At 43.9% G+C, this 27201-nt stretch overlaps 1 long non-coding RNA gene across 1 annotated transcript; it reads right to left on the bottom strand.

Annotated features, from left to right (window-relative positions):
• Positions 1–214: 214 nt before the first annotated feature.
• LOC140704121 (uncharacterized) lies at positions 215–25454 on the bottom strand. The gene is made up of 2 exons (XR_012083245.2): positions 25329–25454; positions 215–467 (listed from the first exon to the last, which is right to left on the bottom strand). It is a non-coding gene; the product is annotated as an uncharacterized LOC140704121 (long non-coding RNA).
• Between the last annotated feature and the right edge of the window lie 1747 nt (positions 25455–27201).

Here is a 27201-nt window from a genome sequence, read left to right as displayed (position 1 = left end):
ACTGATCCTAGTCTCTTTTGGCCTTCTGTTCTTTAATGTCACCCCAGAGTCCATGTCGGTCTAAGTTAAGATGGCTTTGTATTTTTGGCTGACTATGAGCTGGTGTTTGCATCCACATTTATCAAAGAAGCGTCATAGCTGCATCTGATAAATCCCATAATTGTGACTGTGTATTTCCTTTGCATCAAAATCAATGCCTGATGATAACGCAGAGTGTGGCCATAAACATTTATTGAAACCCTCTGAGCCTCCCTCAGCCTTTAATTCCTATCGTTTTCTTTTGATCAGCGGGTTGAGTGGCAGCCCAATTTTGTCATTACTGTTGGTATAAACAACATGTGCAGGGGAGCAGCTGAGCCTCGAGCGAGGGCATCGGTTCTTGCTTGTTAGAGGTGGTTTATGGTGCGGTGTTGTAACTCATGAAGATAAATGGACTCTTCTCTCCAAGCCCGAGCCAGCATTGCACCCTATAGGAAAAAAAAAAGGGGGAGTGTAAAGATATATGAATTTGATTCTGCTGTGATCTTTGTCCAAGTCTGCATTTAATACATTCCTGGTAGACCAATGGGTGGCTGTAAGCAAATTTAAAACAGAAAGAACAGAAAGAGAGAGAGAGAGAGAGAGGATAAGCAGAGGTGATATGTGCCAGCAGCAGCACCCAGCAATTAGGCACTGTCCTGGAGTGAGCACAGGCTAGATATTTCCTTTTTGCCATTCATTTCCTGCTATGGAAATATCTAAATGCCTAGATGAGCCTCAGCCTCCCTTTAGAGCTGGAAGATGCTGCATTGGGAGGGCATAATTATTATTACTATAGCTAGACTAAATTGGAGCCTGCCAATTTCCAGGCCCGTGATACACAGTGCAAGGTCACGTGCTCCTCAAGACAAGTGTTTAATTGTTGACAGTCATGCTTTCCTGTCATCGTTTCCATCTTGCAGACTGGCATATGGAAGTGCTTGGGAAGCATCCTTTGAGCACCTCCTTGTCCCAAGCCTCTCTTGTATACTTTATGAAGCAGGCGTCTAGAAGCTGCTAGAAGCTCCCTGTCCTTTGCACTGTGGCCAAGCTGGAGGTAGATCAAATGCAAAGCGGAGGTATGAATTAGACCACAGAATAAGTTTTGAAAATCCAGTGCTCGGAAATAATAGTGACAGTAGTAGTACAGTAATAGGGAGTTGCTGAGGAGATCGAAATGGTTGTTCTTAAACATGTTAAGAACTTTAGTTTATTAGTTAATTTGATAGTTGATTTGTCCAACCAACGAATTGTTAAACTTCACAATATCAGCAAGAAGCACTGAAAGCAAAAGCAATGAGCTGAAGGGACATGAAAGAGGAAAATAGTGATATTTGGCATTTTAAACAATGAAAATACTGAATTTTAAATCTGCTGCTGAACATATAAATTTTCATGAATTATCTCTTCCCCATCCCTGAAGGATCTTCTCCCACTGCTGATACACACACAGAGAGAAGGATCTTCTTCCAGATCAGACTATTTGTCTGCTTTGGTGGAAAGAGGTGTTTTTTTTTTTAAGCAACACTTGCTACCTGAGCTTCATAACTGGAATGCTTTCTGTGCACCATAGGTATTTTGCCACTGAGCTGTGGCCCGGCTTTTGTGGCTGATCATTTATTCAGCAAGAACCAAGAGCACAAATTTAGGAAGAGGTGTACGAAGAAGTATGACAGAAATAGAAATACTTTGGAAGACAGATGGCAAATGCCGATGCAAACATGGCCCAATGATAGTCAGCTTGTGTGAATATAAGTGGTATTATGCATCAGACAATTTGCAAAGGACATATCATCAGATTCTGATAAGTAGAACTGGGGGTACAAAGGAAGAGGATAGAAGCTTCCTTAGTATCTGGGAGGAAATATCTGCAATCAGACTCTGCTGGAAAACAGCTTATATTTAGACCCTTTAGCAGTACTATTAGAACTTCGTAATGATCATTCTGAACTCTCAGGATTGAGTGTGTAACAGGAGATGCAATGATTATTGCCTGAATCATTCTGGGAAAAGACATGTAAAATGGGAATTCTCTCAGCCTTCAGCAATGGTTATGAAGTGCGTTTTAGATAATGTAGAGATGTCTGAACTGACTTAAAACAAGATCATTTAAAGTGGAATGGAGTCCTCTGGGGTCAGGCAGCAATGTTTTTCAGAGTGAAATAACCATGCAAGATTAGATCCTGTCAATTATATACTTTTTGAAAGAAAGAAAGAAAGAAAGAAAGAAAGAAAGAAAGAAAGAAAGAAAGAAAGAAAGAAAGAAAGAAAGAAAGAAAGAAAGAAAGAAAGAAAGAAAGAAAGAAAGAAAGACTAAAAGTCATGAGATGTGCGTAGAAGGATTGAGATTCTGGGAATGTGGTGCATGATTTTAGAAAAACTACTGTACCCAAGAGTTATACAATTAAAATAGGGAACTTATTTTTACTTTCTGGACTGATTCTCCATTTACTGTAGCTTCAGTATTTCATGTTAAAATGGCCAAGCAAAAATACAAGCAGTGAAGGGTCATAATTACAGGATAAATATATTGTTAAATTGTAAGTCTTGCAGCACCTTGAAGACTAACTAGTTTTTATTTTTCATAAGCTTTTGCTAAGAGCCTTAGGGTGCAGTGGTTAAACTGAAGACTCTGCTCATGGCCTGAGTTCGATTCCAACAGGCTCAGGTAGCTGGCTCAAGGTTGACTCAGCCTTCCATCCTTTCAAGGTTGGTAAAATGAGTATCCAACTTGCTGTGGCAGGGTGAGGAATGTGTGACATGCATAATTAGATTGTAAACTGCAGAGAGAGCTTTAAGCATCACAGGGCAGTATGCTTTGCTTTTGTGTGTCCAAGCACACTTTGTCAGATGGACACACAAGAGCTTATGAAAATTTAAAACTAATTAAAACTAAGGCGCTACCAAACTTATAGATTTTCTTGTGCTAAAATAGACCAACAGGCCTACCATCTGGAAACCTCAAGGGTCTTACAGCTACATGTGACCCAGAGGTATTATGCAGTTTTCCACTACCCTTGATTATACAGTTCTTTATGTGTTCAGGGAGACGCTAGTGAACTGGAAGTTATGTTTTGGAGTCCATTCGCCAGGTCTCTTGCTTTGGATCCAAAATCTCAGGATATGCAGTGCTTTCAACTCAGCAACTCTAGATTTAAGACTTTTTGGAGATCACTAATTCATAGTGCCACCTAAAGTGGAATTGACTTGGTGACAAATAACAACAGAGCTGCTGCTTGGAACTGTAAATTTAAATTTTTTAAAAAAATTAAATTTAAAAGGACACTGGCTTTTAAATTTGTCACTAATTCTCCACACTGCCTACCTGTCGCACACACAATATGTTGCAACTGTTGCTGAAAGGAGACAAAGGCTGTCTCCTAGTTCTCAGATTTTGGCCCTGAAATCTTAGGGGATGAGATGCAGTCCATCTAGCAACCTTAGGAGCAGCAGAAGGAGGTTGGAGGACAGGAGTGTGCGCGCCACACAGCTCACCCTGCTTCCTTCAGCTAGTCTTTACTTCCAGGAGAAAAGCAGGTGGAAACGCTCTTCCCTCACCAGCTGTCAGTCCTGTTGATACTATACAGCGCATGGAGTGGGCGATGCCATTTTATTCACCTCAAGCGGCAAAATGTACCAGGCTGGTAGCCCTCATTTTTAATCACAAGACTTAGGGCCAAATGACACCTGATGTTAAATAGGTTTTTGCATCTGACTTTATCTAGGTTTCTTAAATTGCAAATTGCATCAGCTAGTACGGGGTGGAGAGATAATTAATGGGATCAGAGCAGGTATGGAGGGAAATTTAATCCTTTCCCCTCCTGCTATGGGCCTTAGGATAATCTCTCTTCAGAAGCTAGCATTTGCTTTCAGGGGGAACTCTCCCATTGGTACTAATAGGCATAGACTGCTTAGTTAAAACAGAATAGAACTTCTTAAGCCATCTTAAAACCCTTTCTAGTCTCTCTGCATTTTTCCGAAGAGAATTCAAAAAAGTTTGTTTGAACTGATGAGGGACCACGGTAATTTCTTACTCGCGTATGACAGGTTCACTCGCGGAAGGATGCTTCTTCTGAATTGAAAACGTTGGCTTCCGCTGGATGAGCAGGACAGGTTATCTGTGCAATACAACTCAAGGCTGACAAATGGGGACCAATAAAGAACAGAGTCAAGTACCTTACATATAGGGCTAACAATAGGATTAACAATCACACTGTTGCCTGTTGCTGCTGTTGCAGTTGTTTTAATTAATTCTTCCACCTCTATGCTGTCGGTAACCATCACCATTGCTCTACCTCCTATGAAAGGTTTTCCCCTAATACTAATTGATGGGGGGGTAGGATTATTACTGTGCTTGCAGGAGCAGAGGAAAAGCTTTCACCTCCCCTTTCTGCACATTGGGATGCCAACATCTATTGCCTTCTTCCCACATCTGATATTTAACTAATCCCCACCTGCTGCAATTGCTAATGATGTTGTTAGCATCATAAGCTGTTAACCCCTAAAGTTTCACTCCGAAATGACCGGACAGAATAGATTTCACTGTCCTCTATGAATTCATCTGGTAGATACGAATGACCTCTGACCCAAGACATCCATCCATATTTATGACAAGAGATTTCCAATAGAGTGTGTGGTGGGAAGTGGAGGCTGTCTGCTCATGTAAACCCTGGCCCAAGCAAGGCCTTTTGGGAGCAAGACCAGAAAACTGATGTCGAACTAAAGACTTCAAAGATTTAAACTAGGTCTCCTCATAGGGATTTCTCTTGTGTTACAGTTGCAGCTGCACTTTCTGAAAAAGAATTTTGGTGTTTGTTTTTTTAATTTAAAAATTTAACCTTCCCCCAGAATTACAGCTGTTTGAATTAGGTTTGTGCATGAGGAAGGAAGGGCTTTTTTGCTTCCTTCCTTTTGGGAGTAAGGGAGGGAGTATTTTCTAAACAGTGCCAGCCCAAGATATTTTGCTACCTGAAAGCAGAATGCTGACTGCTGCTCTGATATTTTTAGCACCAACCCTCTTAAAAAGTTGCAGTATCTCTGAGACCTGAATTTTCACCATAATCTGTTGATCCGAATTCCAGTGTCTGAAGCAACCTGCTTCATCTTTCTGCATAATCTGGCTAGCCATGCCTCTTAGAAGAGGAATGTCTTCCCTGTGTGAGGGAGCAAAGTGGGGATATTTCTTTCTCTGAGCATGTTTACAGTATTGAAATAAATTGAGATGTGGGTTTTGAAATCCATTTAAACTCGCATGGTAGTCACATGGTTTTTTAGTGGGATGACTTTTAATCCCCCTTCATGGATTGCTGCCTTGGCGTGGCGAAGGGGCTTGAGTAACTCAGAGAAGCTATGGGACACCCAAGACGGACAGGACATAGTGGAGAGTTCCGACTAAACGCAATCCACCTGGAGTAGGAAATGGCAATGCCACTCCAGTATCTTTGCCAAGAACGCCCCATGATCAGAAACAAAAGGCTAAAAGATATGACGCTGGAAGATGGACCCCTTAGGTCGAAAGGCGTCCAACATGCTACTGAGGAAGAGCGGAGGACAAGTACAAGTAGCTCCAGAGCTAATGAAGTGGTTGTGCCAAAACCGAAAGGATGCTCAGCTGTGGATGTGCCTGGAAGTGAAAGGAAAGTCCAATGCTGCAAAGAAAAATACTGCATAGGAACCTGGAATGTAAGATCTATGAACCTTGGGAAGCTGGAGGTGGTCAAACAGGAGATGGCAAGAATAAACATCGACATCCTGGGCATCAGTGAACTAAAATGGACAGGAATGGGCGAATTCAGCTCAGATGATTATCATATCTACTATTGTGGGCAAGAATGCCGTAGAAGGAATGGAGTAGCCTTCATAGTCAACAAAAGAGTGGGAAAAGTTGTAATGGGATACAATGTCAAAAATGATAGAATGATGTCAATACGAATTCAACATCACAATAATCTAAGTTTATGCACCAACCGCCAGTGCTGAGGAGACTGAAATTGAACAATTTTATGAAGATTTACAACACCTTCTAGAATTGACACCAAAGAAAGATGTTCTTCTCATTCTAGGGGACTGGAATGCTAAAGTAGGGAGCCAAGAGATAAAAGGAACAACAGGGAAGTTTGGCCTTGGAGTTCAGAACGAAGCAGGGCAAAGGCTAATAGAGTTTTGTCAAGAGAAAAAGCTGGTCATCACAAACACACTTTTCCAACAACACAAGAGGCGACTCTATACATGGAAATCACCAGATGGGCAATATCGAAATCAGATTGATTATATTCTCTGCAGCCAAAGATGGAGAAGCTCTATACAGTCAGCAAAAACAAGACCTGGAGCTGACTGCGGCTCTGATCATCAGCTTCTCATAGCAAAATTCAAGCTTAAACTGAAGAGAGTAGGAAAAACCACTGGGCTACTCAGGTATAATCTAAACCAAATCCCTTATGAGTACACAGTGGAAGTAAAGAACAGATTTAAGGAACTCAATTTGGTGGACAGAGTGCCTGAAGAACTTTGGATAGAGGCTCGTAACATTGTACAGGAGGCAGCAACAAAAACCATCCCAAAGAAAAGGAAATGCAAGAAAGCAAAGTGGCTGTCCAACGAGGCCTTAGAAATAGTAGAGAGGAGAAGGGAAACAAAATGCAAGGGAGATAGGGAAAGCTACAGAAAATGGAATGCAGACTTCCAAAGAATAGCAAGGAAAGACAAGAGAGCCTTCTTAAATGAACAATGCAAAGAAATAGAGGAAAATAACAGAAAAGGAAAAACCAGAGATCTGTTCAGGAAAATTGGAGATATTAGAGGAACATTTTGTGCAAAGATAAACATGATAAAGGACAAAAATGGGAGGGACCTAACAGAAGCAGAAGACATCAAGAAGAGGTGGCAAGAATACACAGAGGAATTATATCAGAAAGATTTGGATATCCCGGGCAACCCAGACAATATAGTTCCTGACCTTGAGCCAGACATCCTGGAGAGTGAAGTCAAGTGGGCCTTAGAAAGCCTGGCTAACAACAAGGCCAGTGGAGGTGATGACATTCCAGTTGAATTATTTAAAATCTTAAGAGATGATGCTGTTAAGGTGCTACATTCAATATGCCAGCAAGTTTGGAAAACTCAACAGTGGCCAGAGGATTGGAAAAGATCAGTCTACCTCCCAATCCCAAAGAAAGGCAGTGCCAAAGAATGCTCCAACTACCGTACAATTGCACTCATTTCACACGTTAGCAAGGTTATGCTCAAAATCCTCCAAGGTAGGCTTCAGCAGTATGTGGACCGAGAACTCCCAGAAGTACAAGCTGGATTCCGAAGGGGCAGAGGAACTCGAGACCAAATTGCTAACACGCGCTGGATTATGGAGAAAGCCAGAGAGTTCCAGAAAAATATTTGCTTCTGCTTCATTGACTATGCAAAAGCCTTTGACTGTGTGGACCACAGCAAACTATGGCAAGTCCTTAAAGAAATGGGAGTGCCTGACCACCTTATTTATCTCCTGAGAAACCTATATGTGGGACAGGAAGCAACAGTTAGAACTGGACATGGAACAATTGATTGGTTCAAAATTGGGAAAGGAGCATGACAAGGCTGTATATTGTCCCCCGGCTTATTTAACCTAAATGCAGAATACTGTACATCGTGCGGAAGGCTGGACTGGAGGAATCCCAAGCTGGAATTAAGATTGCCGGAAGAAATATTAACAACCTCCGATATGCAGATGATACCACTCTGATGGCAGAAAGTGAGGAGGAATTAAAGAACCTTGTAATGAGGGTGAAAGAGGAGAGTGCAAAAAATGGTCTGAAGCTCAACATCAAAAAGACTAAGATCATGGCCACTTGTCCCATCACCTCCTGGGAAATTGAAGGGGAAGATATAGAGGCAGTGACAGACTTTACTTTCTTGGGCTCCATGATCACTGCAGATGGAGACAGCAGCCACGAAATTAAAAGACGCCTGCTTCTTGGGAGGAAAGCGATGACAAACCTTGACAGCATCTTAAAAAGCAGAGGCATCACGTTCCCAACAAAAGTCCGAATAGTCAAAGCTATGGTTTTTCCTGTAGTGATGTACGGAAGTGAGAGCTGGACCATAAAGAAAGCAGACCGCCGAAGAATTGATGCCTTTGAATTGTGGTGCTGGATGAGACTCTTGAGAGTTCCCTGGACTGCAAAGAGAACAAACCTATCAATTCTAAAGGAAATCAACCCCGAGTGCTCATTGGAAGGACAGATCCTGAAGCTGAGGCTCCAGTACTTTGGCCATCTCATGAGAAGAGAAGACTCTTTGGAAAAGACTTTGATGTTGGGAAAGTGTGAAGGCAAGAGGAGAAGGGGACGACCGAGGATGAGATGGTTGGACAGTGTCTGCGAAGCAACCAACATGAAATTGACACAACTACGGGAGGCAGTGGAAGATAGGCGGGCCTGGCGTGCTCTGGTCCATGGGGTCATGAGGAGTCGGGCACGACTAAATGACTAGACGATGCTGACTTTTAATCTGGGTGTAAAATGTGTGTTGAGGGAGCTACACAGCCTTTTAGAATCATTTTTAAATTGGCACTATGGGGCTCCAGCTTTCTGTGTTTCGTCCTCATGAATATGTTCCAATGCTAAATAAAATGGACAGTCCTGAAGGTGTTACAAGACTCTTCACAATTTTTATAATTAATCTGCAATTCCTGTTGCTTCAACAGCCTTTCTACTCAAAGCTAGAAAGTGATTTAAAAAAAAAACTTGTAATAGCATTTCACTATATAGCTGCGCCCATGTCCCACTGCTCCTGTTTGGTTAATGAACCCCATACCCACACCCAGCTCCCCTCTGGTCCCATCAGCAACCTGTCCACCTGCTCTGGTTCCAGAACATACAGGAAACTGCAACTGTTATTGAGGAAATCTGGACAGGAGTCCCCAAAAGACTTGGAGCTGCACCTCCCTGCCCTCCTCTCAGCCCTGCTGGCATGCCTGCTTCTCCTCAGAAAAATGTAGGGAAGAGGGAGCAGGCCTCTTGGGGATTGACTGAGTTTCCTATGCCTATATCCTTTGATTCTCTGGTGGTGTAAAGGCAGCAAATTCCTTTAGAGTGGCTGGATAGGAAAAGCAGGGCTAGGGGAACAGGCAAACAGGAGCCAGGAGGGGAGGCTGAACCGCCAAGAGGGGCACATCCCCTCTGACAGGATATCCCTTGGTGTTGTTCCTGTTGTTGTTGTAATGGCTGAATGTTTTCTTCCTTCCACACAGCATGCCCTCCCACCTTTCATTATCGGTAGATAGGCGGCCCTGAATGTATTCCTGCTATTCTTCCCAATTTGCTTTACATATTGCAATTTTAAAAAAAGGGCAGCAGGGCTAAGGGGAAAGGAGACAGAACCACACTCATTTCTAGATGGAAATGGAGCAGCCTGTTCTACTGAGGAGAATAGAGTTGGGTGTTTTTTTTTTAATCAGAACATCTGGAGGCTAGGGAGTAAATTTTGCTCCCCCCCCCCCAAATTGCCATAGTGCTAGATCAGTGTAAAAGAGAGGAAAAAATATAACAGATCCGATGGCAAGGCTATCCTGCAACCCCCAACCATGATCCTGGCAACCCCACGGATACAACGTGCACATATGCAAAAATGAATCAAATCATGTTCATAATAGAGTTAAAATAAACAAGTTCCTAGTGGGGGGTTTTTAAAAAGAAAAATTCACTTTCTAAAAAAAACAAAAAACACACTTCCTGGTCCAAAAAAATGTGCGCTAAGCTGTACATAGTGTGAATGGTTATTTTAAAATGTATTTCAAGTGTGCTAAACCCAACCCGAACCAGGAGTATTTCAACATGTAACTGCATACTCAGATGGTGTTTGCCATCTGTAGTTTTTATTAAGTCTTTTACAAAGAAGAATATGTTTTAAAAGCCTCACTGCTTCTTGATTTGTCAAGCTGAGTTTTTAGCTGATTCTTTTTCTTAAAACAAATTATTAATAAATGTGAATAATCAGTTAAAATTTACTGTGCCCCACCACCCCAATTGGTCAAATACACTTATCTTTTCTGGTGTATTTCTGTGTCCGCACCTTGTTGACTGTGATATGTGTCCATCATTAAAAGAAGGGATTGTGAAAGTAATTTGCATTCCCAGCAATTTTAGCTGGATTCTAATGGTGGCAACTGTATTAGCTATGGGGTATAGGTGGGCCAGTTAATAGTAGCTATGATTTATCTAATCTGTGTTCTGTTTCCTGTTTCATCCCAGAGCATGTTTAAATCAGGCACAGGTCCCTCATAAGTATCGGACTGGCAGTGAACTGACAAGTTTATCTGTTCTCTGTACCCCAACATTACCTGATTAACTGCCCCCCTCCCCTTTTCTGGCCATGAACCGAACCAAGATTTCCTCAACCAGCCATTAAGGTATTTTAGGCTGGTTAGTAGTGATAGGAGCTGCAGTTCAACTCATCTGGAAGTCACCAGGTTGTTGAAGTCTGCTGTAACCAGTCCTAACCCAGCCCTGGGCAAACAATGATGAATGTCAAGGTGAAGGGATATTGGACTGACTAGAAAAAATAAGGTCCACAGACACCCTGCCTGATCTTGCCTCTTCAACAACCAAGCTCTAAGCTACAGCTTGTTCTTTTTATCCCCATTCTAATTTTGTAAAATAAGAAATATTAGAGCCTTTAAAAATACTTGCAATTTTAAAAAATAGGCAATATTTAGCAATCATGTGATCTCCCAAGACCCCTAGATATAATCCCACTTCACCAACCACTGGTAAGACTCTATTTATTTACTTACCTGGCCCTGTGACTTTTATTTATTTTTTCTGTAGCTGAAATCCTGTTGCTTTGTCTAATAAATTCAAGTCTTCCAAAAAATCCAAAACAAAAAAACCAAAAGACGCTCCAGTTTATGAATATGAGATACGGTGCTTCTGTATCCACAATTCAAAATGCCAGAAAATGGCCTGATATTGCTGCACAATGTTGTGGCCGCATTGCTGGCAAGAAAACGGATGCCAAGCTTTATGTTATAAAAGGGTAGCCTGAATGTTGACAACACAATTGGCAGCAGTCAAGATGGTCTACATTCACAAAGTGACACCAAGTAAGGGAAAATCCCAGAAACCTTTTTTTCATCACTTCTCACCCAGACACAAAGCAATTGTCAAGGCTGTATTTTGACAAGTATGAATGGTAGTATTAACGATAGTGTTTAATGCTCTGTCAACTCAAGCCTGAACTCTCACTAAAGCAAAAATAAGTAAACCGAGGCTACCCTATTATGCACAGATAACAAAAATACAAAACTGACCAGAAAAAAATATTGCTGGGAAAAATGGGGGTGGGCAGTAAGAAGAGAGGAAGACCAAACATGAGACAGATTGTTTCAGTAAAGAAAGCAAGAAAGGCAATAGGAAGAGAGATCAACCTAATATGAGATTTGTTGATTTGCAAAAATCTGAGCAGAATTGTTAATAATATGACATACCGGAAGTCATTAACTCATATAGTCACCACACATCAGAAGCAACTTCATTGCGCATAACATCTGTGGAATTGGCTTCTGATACTAGCTCCATGGCTGATCAATTGCAGATCCAACCTGTGTTTTTATGTTGTATTATACTTTTATGGCTCATTTTTATGGCTATTGGATTTGAAATGGTTTTATTTTTCAGTCATAATGAGGCTTATAAATATTGTAAAAATAAGAACATATGTAAATAAGTAAATGAGAGCACTTGCCAGTGATTGGAGTATTCCAATATATTGCACATGTTAAAGGGTGGGGTGTGTTGTCTGCTTCATTCATACTCACCTTTTAATGTAAAAAAGCCTGATTTCCCACCTCTTATGCTTCTCCTAATGATAAGCTTGTTGTTTTGTTATTTTGATGCCTCTTGCTATGTGCTATCAGGCCACTTCTGATGAATAAATAATCTCTCAAAAGTCCTGTTAGTTACAGCCCTCCTACGGCCTTGCAGACTAAAGAACATGCCTTCTCAGATTAGGTTTTCTTTTTTTTTTTCTATTAAATGCTGATTATTCCTGTTTCCAGAACTGCCTTCAACTTGGGATGAAACAGCCCATTTTGGGGATGAGTGCCCGGCTCAGGATTGACTCAGCCTTCTAGCCTTCTGAGGTCAGCAAAATGAGTACCCAGCTTGCTGGGGGGGGGGGGCAATGTGTAGCCTGCATAACTAACTTGTAAACCGCCCAGAGAGTGCTTGAAGCACTATGGGGCAATATATAAGCAGCACGCTTTGCTTTTGCTTTTAAATGTGAAGTGGAAAAGGCTACAGCCATGTCTGAGCTTCCCTTCTGGTACATGTGTCCAGACATTATGTCAAAAAAAAAAAAAAAAAAAAAAAAAAAGGAATGGAGGGAAGCTGTCTTCAGCTGCCAGATGAAGAGCTTCCTCTTCCACCAAATGGCAAGCAGAAGAAGCAACCTGTCCTAATTGCCAACGAATCACTGAGAGGAAGTTCAAGAAACGGGGGCAAAGTCTGCGCTTGCTCCAGAAATGAAGTTCGCAGCTCGACTGTCAACACGAAAGCAGAATCACCCTGGGAGAGGCGGATGCACATGTCTTTAGCCTTCTGCTCACATCGGCGGTGGGGGTGGAGGGGGGGAGCAGTTTCATTTGCTGGCCTGATTGGACTGATGAGATTTCCATATTCTTCATTAAGAGCCTGCCAGCCAGCTCTGCCGCCCTGCCATTTCCCATTACTCACAGCTGGTCCATTATGCAAAAGGAGTTGGGGGAGAGCAGGAGAAGGACCCCAGCTAGGGACTTTAATGATCCTGTCAGCATCCATGCTCCAGGGAGAGAGGAATGTAAGGATATCTGATATTTAGGGAAGCATATATAGTGGAGTGGGGGTGGGGTGGGGTGGGGTGAGATATTTACTTGCGCCACCTGCTCTGTATCCGTACTGCAGCATCTTTCTTCCCTTTCCTCAACATCACAGAGGAGAAGCGCTCTCCTTTCATGGATAGTGATACACATAACCCTCTTTGATGTGGAAGTGCCACCCACCAGACTTCAGAGTCTGATAAAGACAGTAGTGACTTCCAAGGAAATGTGTGTTGGTTTCCTATGTGAAACAAGTCTGTATGTTTTCCCCCCTAATCCTTCTGCAGAGAAGACAGCATTCCAACAGTTATTATATTTTATGATTTTTTGATATTTGTAAGCCGCCCCGAGTAGATGCTATCTAGGGGGGCAGGGTAAAAATCTAATAAATGAATGAATGAATGAATGAATGAATGAATGAATGAATGAATAAATAAATAAATAAATAAATAAATAAATAAATAAATAAAAATTGAAATCTTTTCGTCTGATCTGTATTTTTAAATGAAGTTTGTGGCAAACTGAACTATACCTCTATTCATACATTTAAACACATCCATGGCTCAAAGGTATTTCTGGTGAAAATACAAAATATTCTGCTTATGTTGTGGTTCAACATCGAGACCAGGGGTGTCCAACCTTTCACCTTCCCTGGGTCACATTAGAAGATGAAAATTTGGTTTGGGCCGCATGGGGGGGGCAGCCCTAGCCGTCCTCCACAGCCCCGCTCCAAGCGCGCTTACTGGCAGCTGCGATCTCAGACAGCAGGCTGCCAGCTTTGACTCCGGCGGCTTTATGGGGCCGGGAGGGGGTCCACCTATTGATGGGAACGGCACAATGCAGTCACGCAGCCCCCCTCTCCCCTCCCCTCCCACTCCTTCCTTCCCTCTCTCCCCCTCTATTGTTGTGACATGCCCCGGCCACATTCCAGCCGCAAGCGCCAGCAGTGTAACTTGAAACTTTGGAATTTCTTTAAAAATAAAAAATTGCACTGGGCCACATTACGAGCTGACCTGCGGTCCTTGGGCCGCGGGTTGGACAAGCCTGATCTAGACCGTGAGGTCTGAGAACTAGACGTAACTACCAAGGTCTCTAATGTTCTTCCCTGCTTTCCACACATCTTCCAAACACCTCCAAAGTGATTTTGATTTCAAAAAGCCTCTCACAACTGTGTTTTACCACATTTTCAGCACCTCTGAAATGTTTGAGCCCAAGAGGATATTTTCCAAAGATGGACGTTGGGGAGTACAGGGGTGGCCCTCTGAGGTTGAGGGGCGGTGTAGCCCCTAGACGTCTGGAAGTTTCCACCTCTGTTCTAGACTCTTATAATAACCCTTCCCCCAGTAATGATCCCAACCCAAGCTGTCTCCTCAGAAGATCTGAGAACTCCTGAAACTGTCATTTGAAGGAAAACTCCTCCCAGGCCTCAACAGAGGAAGAAGAGCTACTGTATTTGACATCTGGAAAGAACAGCCCCACCCTTTCAGAGGGAGGAATCCAGCGCAACATACAAATTAGCCAATGCTGCTAATGCTCCTAAAGAAGGAGGAAAGCCTTTTGAGGCCCCTTTGGGACCTCATAGAGCAGACTTCTGTTCATTTCAAGTCTTTGCACTTCACTTGGCAGACCCAATTCTGGCACTTATCAAGCAGTGCTGGAATTGGGGGTGTAAGCCCCCAGTTGGCCTTTGTCTTGGGGGAAATAAATGTAGCTGAGTTAGGGCACAAGGGCATCCATTTCTTCTATCAATCCTGGGTTCACAGAGTAGTGGGATACTATGGAAGGGAAATGTCGACATACACACATATCCATGTACATACCAATAGAATGTGATTATTCCAGCCCACTACTTCCTAAAATGGAGTAGAGGTGAAATCATTAAGCAACTGAACTGTGTTATAAAAATTTAGAACTATGCTTAATTGAACAAGGAGATGGAAAAGGTAAGGAAACAAAACAAACATTCAAATGGATAAACCATTTGAAGCAACCCTCCAAGCTATAGAATGGAGGGAGCTGAGTCTCTTGAGGTACAAACAGATGGCTGTCTCTTAAGACCTGCCTCTAGCTGTTCTGCCCAGGATTCAGCAGGAACTGCAGACCTCCAGTATGGGTAGCTGTGGAAGGACAGGCTGTATTTTCCTCCTGTTGTTCTCCTTCAGGAGAGGGCTGCACTGCAAAAAAAGTTCCATATCTGTGACGTGCCGTTCCATTAGGAACCAAAGGGTTGCTTTTGGGAGTAGGATTAGGATACTTCTTAAAATGGAAGTTTGAAAATGTGGATTCACAATACACTTGTGAACCACAAATATCCCTTTGTCACCTGTGCGCCATATAATTCCCAGGCCTTCATGAAACAAGACCTGTAACTATCTGAGTTTCAGGAAAAACTAATAAGCAATCATTCTCCTGGTAGTACCAAGCAAGGTTTCTTTCATCATTGGGTCCTTTCAGACTGCAATTCCTGTGATCAACAAAAGTATCCCCTGAATGCTCCCGAGGTCAGGGATGAACAGAAGGCTTCTTGGGTATTCTCCCCATCTATGGTAGAGAGTTATTGTTCTCCTTTATTTCAATTGGTTCCGAGTGGCATCCCCTTACTTAACATTCATCTATCATTTCCCAAAGCCTTCTGCTGTTCTCACCTGCCAGTTGTGTTGAAAAAAAAAAAGCACTAACTCAGCATATTTGTGCAGGATTTCAGAAATGTGTACACATCTTTAGTGACTGCGATGAAAGAAAAAGCACATCGCCCCAGCCTGAGCCCATGCAATTATAATTGCTATTTGCTCTTCCCATTGCTAGCAACAGGATCTCCAGTGCCCCCTGGTTTACTCTACGTGTTGTGCTGATGCTACAGAGAAGTAAATCCAAAGGCAACATGAAGCTGGGAATTGCCACTGACAGGTGTTTCCTTGGTACCAGCTGGTCCTCAGGTCAGGATGGCATCGCTCCTCCTTCGCAGTCTATCACAGCAAAATGCCAAAGAATGCAGCCTGGGCCCTTTCCCTGCAGCTAAATCTCATTACTTGAGTCTGGCAGAAGAAAAGGAAAGGCCCGCCTTTGATCAGTGAAGAATGATGGTGGATAATAGCAGTATGATCAGTTGCTGAGCTCTCCTGCTGGTCTGAAGTAATTAATCAGCTGAGTGCTATTTAATGGTGGGCCCTCTGTAAATCCACCCCACTGCGCCTTCCTTATGGCTCTTCCCTGGCTACTTCTGCTAGGGAAAGAGATAATCATAACACCAAGGCAATGGAGGAAAGGCAGGTGTGGGGATTTATGTAGGCCATATCTCAACAGGTCGTTTTTCAGGGCTTCTTGTTTTGTTGGGGTAATGTTGGAACAAGATAATTAGAAAGGCCACCTCCGCCCTGCCCCCCCCCCAGAGGGCAATGTCATATGAAAGGATTAGAAGCAGGCAGCACTTCTGTATGTATTCCAATATTTACCCTGTTTCCCTGAAGACCTAACCTGAAAATAAGCCCTGGTATGATTTTTCAGGATGCTCCTAATATAAGCCCTACCCCAAAATAAGCCCCAGTGAAGTGAAATCCCTCCCTCCACCATCGTGCAGCAACCGGAAGAAGATCACATGACTGCATTTGAATAAATGTAGATTGGTGTACATGAAAAAAAAATCACCTGAAAATAAGCCCTGATGGGTTTTTTTGAGCAAAAATTAATATAAGACCCTGTCTTCTTTTCAGGGAAACAGGGTATTTTTCTCATGTCTTGCACTTCTCTGCAGCCAGATTTCAGGTGTGCTCTTTCCTCATTACAGGTGAGTGATGGAGACACTATAATGCGTTTCCAAAACAAAGCATCCAGTTATTTTGCCATCACTCTACCTGGTGGGATGGACCAAACACTCAGATTTTGAAAAGCTGTTGTTCAAAAATAATGAAAATCCTATTTATCTACAAATATTTCTCCCAATTAGTTACAGTTTGTAAAGCAGGTTGTCTTGGCTGCATTTGTGTATGAAGCCTCTCCTCGTGGAACCTCGTGGTGCGGTGGTTAAACCAAACTGCAGCCAAAACTGTGCTCACGACTTGGGGTTCAATCCCAGGTAGCCGGCTCAAGGTTGACTCAGCCTTCTATTCTTATGAGGTGGGTAAAATGAGTACCCAGCTTGCTGTGGGGGGGGGGCAATGTGTAGCGTGCATAATTAACTTATGAATCGTCCAGAGAGTGCTTGAAGCACTATGGGGCGGTATATAAGCAGCATGCTTTGCTTATAGCCATGCTATTCTTCAGGGAAGCTGGCTGGATAGCTCAGTGAGTTGAAGCATCAGGCTGTGGAGCCAGTGGCCAGGAGCCCAATTCTCTGCTGTGCTTCCCAGGAAAAAAGCCAGCCTGTATAGCCATGTGTAAGCCATACAGTCCTAGAGCAGCCCCAGAAGCAAGGATTGGGAAACCAATTCTGAACACTTGATACTTAGAAAACCTGGCAAGGATCAACATAAGATGGAATCAACGTGACAGCACGTATTTGTATTCTTCTTCTACTTCTTCGTCAGTTAAAACTTAAATTGAAGCTCCAGGCAGTCCTTGACGGGACAAGGATCATGGAATCTGTGGCTCTTCCAGATGTTTGTTTATATCCCCCTCCCATTAGTGTCGTAGCACCATTCTGGGCAGGTTACAATCTCATAAAATAGAAAACACAAATGAAAATAGAAATATCAAAACTGATAACAAAAACCTCTCTTTAAAAAGAACAAAAACCAGATGAAACAAAAACCAGATGGAACAAAAAACAGTATAAGAGCAGATGGAGGAAAGGAGGGGAGGGAAGAGGAGGAGGAAAGAGGAGGGGAAGGGGAGGAAGGTGGTCAGCTGCGGTTGGTGTGGAAAACCTCCCTGAAAAGCAGTATTTAATGGCTTTTTAAAAGTCTACAGGGAGGGGGCTAGGTGGAACTCCTCTGGAAGCTGGTTCCATAAGGTTGAAGCCGCCACAAAGAATGCCCTACTCCTTACAGAGGATTTATGAGCCTCCCTTGGGGTGGCCACCCAGAGGAGCCTCGGTTGGGGTGACCTTGTGGGTCAGGCAGATGACATTAAGGAGAGATGCTACAACAAGTAACATGGACCCTGTAACAGGCAGCCTTTACCTCACCTGTCCGTCACAGCTGGACAGTGAACCATCAGCCAATGGTGTGACGGAGGGTGGAACTGAAAGGGAGGAGCTGGTATAAAAAGGGGGGTGAAGAGTGTGTGAGGGGGAGATTGAGAGATTGAGTTAGAGTGAGATCTGGAGAGATCTTGTGTGAGAGTGAAAGAGGCCTGAGTGCCTGAGGTGTCAGTGAGGGAAAGTCTATGAGTTTAATTAAATAAGAAAGTGATTACAACATGATTATCTTCCAGTGATTTACTTATTTTATTTTGTAATCAATAAACCAGTTTTATTTTTGAAAGAAACCCTTGTCCTTTTCATTTAAAGGAAAGGTTGGTGGCAGCAAGAGTGTGTGGTAGCGTGGTGACCATTCTGTGAGGCCTGAGTAGGCAGAGACAAAGGAGTGGCGAGCCACGTTATAGACCCAAACCATGGAGGGCTTTGTATGTGAGTGACATAACCTTGAACCTGATCCAGGATGCCACGGGCAGCCAGTGGAGGTGAGCCAGAACTGGAGTGATGTGGTTGAATTTATTTGCACTGACCACCAGTCTGGCTGTCACATTCTGGACCTGCTGAATTCTCTGGATCAGGTTCAAGGGAGGCCCTATGTAGAGGACATTTCAGTAGTCTATCCAGGAGATGACCAGGGCCTGCAACAAAGTCCTGAGGGAGTCCTCGTCTAGGTAGGGGTGAAGTTGGGCAATTAGCCTAAGCCAGTTGAAGGCTGATCTGGACACGGCTGCAATCTGGGACTCCCAAGAGAGAGCCGGTCCAGAAGAACACCCAAATTAGGCACTTGGTCTCTAAACTGGAGGGGAGTACCATCCAGCCTCGGGATTATCCCCACTAACGTATTTGAGCCCTCCCCAGAAGCAAAATCTCTGTTTAGTCCAGGTCCAGTTTGAGCCTTTTTGCCCTGGTCCAGGCAATGGGCCAGCATCTGGACGGCATGTTGTTGGACTTACGAGGCCCAGCCAGCATGGTTCAGTGGTGGGCCACAGATTCCCCAGTCCCAGAGCAGAATGGATTATGTTTGCTTTAACGATGTAACAGCCCATATACTTTCAGACCACTCTCTGAACCTATTGCCCTGTCTCCATGATCACCATGCCCATTTACAATGCTGGCAGCTGGGGCACCAGCTTGACCAGGACTTGTATGCAGTGCATGCTTTCAGACTTGCCCTTTTGTCTGGAAAAGCCATCATTTGTTAACCTGGTGGGGTTTTTTGGGGTTTTTTTTTGTGTGTGTTTTTTTTACAAAGCATCCAGAAGTATGGGGAAACACGTTCAAACACTGGAGAAAGCAATGGTACATTCTCCATCTACCTTAGGTGACAGGAATGCTTTATGCCACCATTGTGATTAGGACCAACAATGAAATGGAGTTAGTGATGAATAAACTGGGGTTTCCTCCTGGAGTACTCTTTCTCCATTACCTGGGATCCACAGGAAGCATAAGAAAGGGTGAATCTATAACTAAGAGATGTGCAAAGCAGTGTGAGAAAGACATCTTTCCTGAGTGGAATATACTTGTGAGCAACATGATACATGTATAGGGGCCACACAAATGAGACATGCTGGACAGATTTAGATTTAGGCATCCTTCAGTCTCGAGAGACTATGGTAACGTGCTCTGAATAGAGGGAACAGCATCTAGTGTGGCGGAGAAGGCCAATTCGAGGGTGACAATCCCTTCCACACTGAAGACAAATACAATCTGTCCCCTGTCCAGCTCCCTGCTTTTGCTGTTTTTGTGACTGTCTCTTTGCCTTGGCCTGCTGGACAAGGGTCTCTTCAAATTGGGCAAGGCCGTGATGCACTGCCTGCCTCCGGGCTGAACACTCAGATGTCAGGGTTTCCCATCTGTTGAGATCCATTCCCAAGGCCTTCAGATCCCACTTGCAGATATCCTTGTATCGCAGCTGACCTAAGTTGGGCACCTGGAATGTTCGGACAATGACCCCTAGCTTTTCTGACAACGGCTTTTCTGACAACCTGTAGGAAATAGACGATGTGCGCAAGACAGCTGTCATTGACATGGAACTGAGTAGACTGCAGATGGACATTGTTGCCCTGCAAGACACGACATTGCCAGAACCGGGATCTGTCAAAGAAAAAAAAATCTCATTCTTCTGGCAGGGAAAATCATTGAATGAGACCAGGAAATATGGTGTTGGCTTTGCAGTCAGAAATACTCTGCTGAGATCCATTGTTCCACCTACTGTGGGGAGTGCTGTCTCTGCAGCTCCACTCATTAGTGCATATGCACCAACATTGTCATCCACAACAGAAGTGAAAGACAAATTCTATGACAATCTGGCAGCTACTATAAAAAAAGTCCCTGCGAGAGAACCACTGTTCATTCTCGAAGACTTTAACGCTAGAGTTGGTGCTGATCACGATTCTTGGCCCACCTGTCTAGGCCGTTTTGGCATTGGGAAGATGAACGAAAATGGCCAACACTTGCTGGACTTTTGCTGTTATTATGTTCTTTGTGTCAGCAACACGTTCTTTAATACGAAGCTTCAACACAGAGTTTCCTGGAGACATCCAAGATCCAAGCATTGGAATCAGCTCGATTTGATCCTCACTAGACATTCTAGCCTTCCTACTATTACGATCACACACAGTTACCAGAGTGCTGATTGCTATACTGATCACTGCCTGGTGTGTAGTAGAGTAAAACTGTGAACAAAGAGACTGTATCACACGAAAAAGGAAGGGAGACCACATATTGACACCAGCAAGGCTTGCTGGACAATATAATAGTATATTAAGTGTTTGTGTGGACTGGAACTTCAGTTTCTATTTAATTTCCATATTCTTCTGGAAATGTGATGCCAGAGCTGCATAGAATTGCTTTAGTATAGAAACAACCAGTGTTAACCTTGGGAAGTAAATAAATAGGATTAAGCAATTGTCATGGGCATCCAACCCTACATCTCTGAAATGGACAGGTCCAATTCACCTAAGAATTGTTCACAGTCTTTCCCTAAGCTGGCTTTTATGGTGGTGTTTATTAAGGCAAGTGGCCTTGTCAGTACTCTGACATGTGTCAGAAAAGCACTCCAGTGCAACCTGAACAGCCTTTGAAATGGGCTTGGGGCCAGGAAGCGAGTGAGCTACAATTCCTGTATGTCAAAGAACTGATGGAATCAATCCCCACGCCCAAATCCTCACCAACATTTTTCAGGAATGTGCTCTGTAGCCACTGCTGCACAAAGAATTCCCTTGTTAATCCATTCACATTTACCTTTAACAGCCTCAAAAACAGCTTCATTTTAATAGCATGGAAGGAAGGAAGCATGAGGCAAGACCATCTGTTCAGATGGACGAGCTTCTGAATGCAGCCCTTACAGGGACAGAAGCAGGGCAGTCAGCGGCTGGATCAGCCAGCCTGCAGAGCGGTACTTTCTCCCAGTGGAATCCTTCGGGAAAGCAAAGGTTATGGGACAAGAACTGGCTTGTCATTCAAGGTGAGTGAAGGATGAACAGAAATTGAGCTATCTGGGGTGAACACTCAGAGAAATCAGACAACTCTGATTCATTCTCTACTATTGAATAAGACCAGATAGGCGGGATAGAAATAAAATAAATAAATAAATAAATAAATATTTTGGAATTCATTTTCTCCAAGTATATGCCCTCTGCAAAGGCTGTGAAGCAGAAATGAAGGTCAATGTGTCCTTCTTCTAAGTCATATGGAGAATCAGGATCTGCACACTTAGATCTGTACATGAGAAGCAATGGGCCACTCTTGATGAAGTTTAGCTTTGAAAGCCTTTGGATTAATGCACTTCAGTCGGTGGTTCCTAACCTGAACTCCCCAGATGTTCAGTTAACTTCTTGAGTATATCGGCCAAGATTTCTGGGAGTTGCAGTCCAAGAACATCTGGGGATCTAAGGTTGGGAACCCCTGACTTAAGGTATCTCTCCCTTTCCTCTCAACACTGCAGTTGTGCTCTGTTGAAGAACTGCAGTTCTCGAGTAGCTTCTTTTTAAGCCTACCTTGCATCTGAAGAAACTGCAGCTCAGGCTGGTATTGCCAGACATCTGTCAAGGCCCAAACACCTGCAGAGAGACCACGGCTGGCCCTCAGAACCCCCTGGCCTTTCTGGCAGCCAGTGCTTGTACACCTCTCCTTTCTGATCATGGAGACAGGGAAAGAGTGAGAAGATGAATGGACACCTCTCACTTGCCTTGGTGTTTCCCTTCGGGCAGGAATGTAGACTAAAGGAAAACACACCAAATAGGTGTTTCAGAAAGTGGTGAAGAGGAGGTGGGTCCCCTCAATGAGAGAAGTGGTGAGAGCATCTTGGCCAAGCCCCTCCTTCAAACTAAGAGACAGACTTGGAGATACCAGCAACATGGGTTTTCCAGTTATTTCTATGTGCTGTCAAGTTACTTCTGACTGGAGGTATCTGAGATGTTCAAAGAGTGGTTTAATATTGCTGCCTCTCACTGGAGTTATGTGACCAAGTGGGGATTTGAACCCAGGGTTTCTGACTCCTAGTCTGACGTTCTGTTTGCTACATCACAGCAGCTCTCAACTGGCTTTCATATACATGGATAACTAGGACTGTTACTTTTTGAATGTTCGTTTGTAGTTGTGCCTTTTAGGGGCAGCTTAATCAGCTGCAATTAGTAGAAAGGACTGTGTGGTTCTTTGAGGTGGAAAGCTTGGCTACTGAGCTCTGCATATCAAACACCTTTTGAAGACACAGACACAATCCAGGGGTGGCTTGTCTCTGAATGGTTGAGAATGGAGGACATATTCATCCTTACAGCCTCTCTCACACACATAGTTCAGTGGAGTTTACTCCTAAAGATTGGTGTGTTAGTATAAAAATGGTGGGGATAATAATGATGATGATAATGATAGCACCAATGTAATCCTAGCTTGAAAACAGTGAGTGGTGTCTGTTCTGGTGACTTGTTATTTAAAATAAAAAACTGAAAAAAGCTGGGGTCCAAGAAGAATAGGAAAAAGAAGCCACTGCTGATCTTTAGCAAGTCATCTAACTCCTTTAGGCAGAGAGAGAGAGAGAGAGAGAGACCCTTGGGAGGCTTTACAATGATCACAAACAAAATAATATGGATTCAAATTGAGCCATTCAGTAGTTCTGTGCAGAGGAGGGAAGAAGGGGGTCTTCTGAGGTTAGCAGCACTGATAGGGCAGCTACTGGCAAATCCTGCTGGGATGCAGCACTCTCCTTTTCTTTTCCATCTGCTATGTAGGGATGTGGAGTAACACCACATCGGAAATTGGTTGTGCATGCATGTGTTGTGACATGCATGAACCAAACATTTATCCATCTCCTTATTCAGAAATGTAATTGGAGATCCAGAAGAGACTGAAACCTGAAGAATGTGCATCCTGACACTTTTAAAATATCAGACACCTCCAACATTTCCCCAAAGATAGAAACAGTACAGAAATGAACCCATGCTTTACAAGGTGCCAGAACACAGGGATTATTCTATCATAAACAGGGAGAGGTTGGAGGTTGTTCGAAGTCTGGAGGAACAGTTCAAAGATAAAGAAGGATGACCAGGTCGAATAAGGATTCCCCCTCCCTCTTTTTAAAAAGCATCCACTGGGGCTTAAGTAGTCTCAGGCGTAGCAGCCTTCACTGTGAAACCAGAGGCTCAGGATCTGAGCTGAACACAAAACAAACTTTATATGCGATATACAGAATAAAAAGGAAGAGAACCGGCAAAACAGCACAGAGAAAGATAGGCAGAGAAAGAAGGTGAACCTGGAGTCTTCCTTAACCTCCTCCATGACCCCTGAAAGGGGGAATGTCTGCCTCATACCAAAGGTAACCTCAGTGGAGCATCTCAAGTAGCTTAATACCTGTATGAGGCCCTAATGAAAGATCACTCAGGATGCTGAATGACTGTGGGTTGGTTTCTTCTTCTTCTTCTTCTTCTTCTTCTTCTTCTTCTTCTTCTTCTTCTTCTTCTTCTTCTTCTTCTTCTTCCTTCAAATGTTGAGGAATAGCTTTGTGGGATTTTTCTTCTCCCTCAGTCCCCACCCCTCCCCCTTGTAGCTGTAAAATGCAGCAATGACAGGCAGGACTGTCAGAATCCCATAGCAGGGAGATGCTGACTGAGATGCCAGTCACGGCTGACCTCGGTTGTCACTAGAAGGCAATTATCTTGCTGCTGAGAAATAGCGGCCTGCAAGTGTAATAATCCAATGAGCCTTACTCCTCAATCTCTCTCTCTCTCTCTCTTTCTTCCCCTCCCCCATCCCTCCGTTGCTCCCACACCCTCCCTCCCGTATAGGACTGTCACTGCAGTGCTGGTGAAAGGAGCAGTAGCTTTGTCCTGGCCCCAGGTGTGGAGACTTTAGTTGTCCCTTTGGGACGCCATTGTGTTGTGCCAGCATTCGAGTGCAGATTATAGATGAAGCTTTCCTCTCCCGTTGCCTCATCTTGTTCTGATTCATTGCCGGAGTAATGGGGAGACAGCCACAGAATACCGATGAATAAGTGGCATCCTGGCCTGCCTCGTCTGCAGCTTGTGCCATTATTTCCGGGAATAATTTTTGATATCACCCCCACCTCCCTCCGCCACCGTGCAAGGGAAGTGTTGTTGGTGAGCAACACCGAGCGCTGCCTTTTACCGAGCTATGGATTGTGTTTGCATAGAATGAGGAATGATCTCTAAAGGGCTGTTTAAAGCTGAAAGAGGCAGGTTATATAAATTACAAGGACAAAGCCCAAATCCGGTTCGGATTTTCCAGACAGGACAGCCATGCCCTTTTTAGAAAAGAGAAGGAGAGTCAGCACTGAATACGCAACATGGGATGTGCATGTTTTTCTTTAAAAGAGGCCTCAATCCACTGGGTAAAAAGAAGGATATTCTTAATGTACCTATATTTGGAGTCACAAGAGGCTCAGCTCGCAGGCAGGCAGACACATGGGTGCGTGAGCAAACACACATCTATGCATGGTGGGGACAGGCAGGTTTGGAGAACCAGCGGAATTTTTGCAGTTGCAGAAACATGTTTCTGAAGGGCCCTAAAAACAAGCAGCTAGCAGAACTCTTCCTTTTAGTCAGCTGCAAAATTCAGGCCTAGTTCTTCTGTATTGGGCACCCCTGCCTCTTTTCTATAACGTTATCTCCCTGGAGAGGGAGGCTTTAATTCACTGTGGTTCTCTATTTCTCTTGAAATGCTTTTTTAAAAAAAGGAGAATGGAGGTAACGTAGGTGCTGAGGCTGTGATTGGACATGGGAACTTCATATCCCAGGGGATATAAATACAAAGTCTGGCACCCCAGGTGCCATGGAGGTTTGTTCCCTCCCCCCCCCCCCAAAATCAGCCCAGTCCACTCACTGGTATTTGCGTGACACGTGCCGCCATCATCAGTAACATTGTGCCAATCACAGAAGTAGCCTGGCTGGTCCTTTCTTGCCTCCCTGTGCTGCAGAGCACTCTGGCAGGGAGGTGGGATGATGAGTCTCCCCACTCAGCTGCTGAGTGGTCACAGCAACACAGGGAGGTGGGGAAGCACCAGCCAGGCTAACTTACACATTTGGCACAATGTTACCAATGATGGCCACGCAGATCGTTGGAAGCCTGATGGTTCTGGGGATTAAGGAGCAGACCTCCATGGCACCCCACCAGGATACAGTATGAATACAAAGCTCCCGTGTCTAATCGCAGAATCAGCACCTTCATTACCCCCCCCCCAAAAAAGGATTTAAAGAGAAATAGAGAACCACAGTGAATTAAAGCCTCCCTCTCCAGGGAGATAACATTATAGAAAAGAGGCAGGGGTGCCCAATACGGAAGACCTAGGCTTGAATTTTGCAGCTGAGAGTTCTCCTGGCTGCTTGCAGTTCTGAGGGGGCGGGTCAAAAGGGTCCACCCACCTGCGGTGGTGATATTCTGTCTCTAGCTGTGATCTGAATCAGAAGATTTGTATGGGGGCAGAAGGGCATCTTGAGCGTTCCACTCCACTTGCCCTACCAGTGGTTCTCACATCACTGGGCAATATATAAGTATGTACATCCTTTGCCCCATGTGTATGGGAGGACCCCGAAAAATAGCTGGAGGGCATTTTCACCAGAAAAGGCTAGCAAAGGGAAAAGGCTGCTGCAAATAGCAGCCTTGGTGGCTGCACTGTCAGTGTTGATTTGTGGAGACATTCCCCATAATGTAGGGCAGAGCTACATGGTAGATGTATAGGTCTGTTCTAAAGCACCCATAATAGTTGACGGCTAGTGGTAACCAGTGGTAGTCCTTGTGAACTGCTGAGGAAATATCTTCCAGCCACTTGCATCTATGGAAGAAATACCAGTGGAGCATCACTGCACATTAGTAAGCATACCGTATTTTCAACACACATCTTATTTGATTTCCGAAGCTAAGCAGAGTTGGCCCTGATTAGTACCTGGATAGGTGACCTCTGTATAATACCAAACTTCTCCAGGTAAGGTGAGGGGAAAAAAAATCCTGCCTGAAACCCTGGAGAGTTGCTGCCAGTCAGAATGGATATTATTGGGTTAGATGGACCAAAGGTCTTCCAGTTGAAGGCACTTCCCTATGTTCCTGAGCAAACAGAAAGCTTGACTTGGCAATCTCTGTAATATAGATCAAGGATGACTTGGCTGACTTCGCTGTGCATTTTCAGAGAATTCTTTCTAGGAGGGAGAATCAAATCTATAAACCCTACTTGTGTCTGTATGAGGGAACGCTTGCTGCTTGTGGATATTGGTTGTTCAGGGGCCAAGTCGATCTGTCTTTTTTCCACTGCATGCATCACGTTCTAACCCATTGTGCTTTCCCCTCTGAGTTCAGCCTTTTTTGTCAGCTCCAGCTAACTCAATGCCCCCAGAAAGAGAAGTTGCCCTTCCCCAGTGTTCCCAGTGGATTCAGATTTCAGGGTCATAAGACAGCCCCAGCTTGAGGCCTGACTCACGTGCTTGCCTTGTCCTCAATCCGCAGGAGGGTAACTAGTTGCAGGGAACATCTAAAATGAACAGAAGAAAGGGTTGTGCCAGGCGGCAAGAGGAAAGAGTAGCAGACATTATGTTTTGACCCAACTGATCTATGGGTCTGCTGCCATGGCAAGAGATGGAGGAGACAGTCCTGGAAAAGGGAGACTGATGAAGATGAAAGGAGATAGAAATCTTGGCAGCTATTATATAAAATGTTCCGATGTTTTAATTTGTTGTTGCATGTAGACCCGCTTATGGTTGCATGG

This window comes from Pogona vitticeps, chromosome 2 (assembly GCF_051106095.1).
Source record: "Pogona vitticeps strain Pit_001003342236 chromosome 2, PviZW2.1, whole genome shotgun sequence".
NCBI classification, from domain to species: Eukaryota; Metazoa; Chordata; class Lepidosauria; order Squamata; family Agamidae; genus Pogona; species Pogona vitticeps.
The sequence above is the reverse complement of the archived record's forward strand: the minus strand, read 5'-3'. Positions and strand labels throughout refer to the sequence as shown.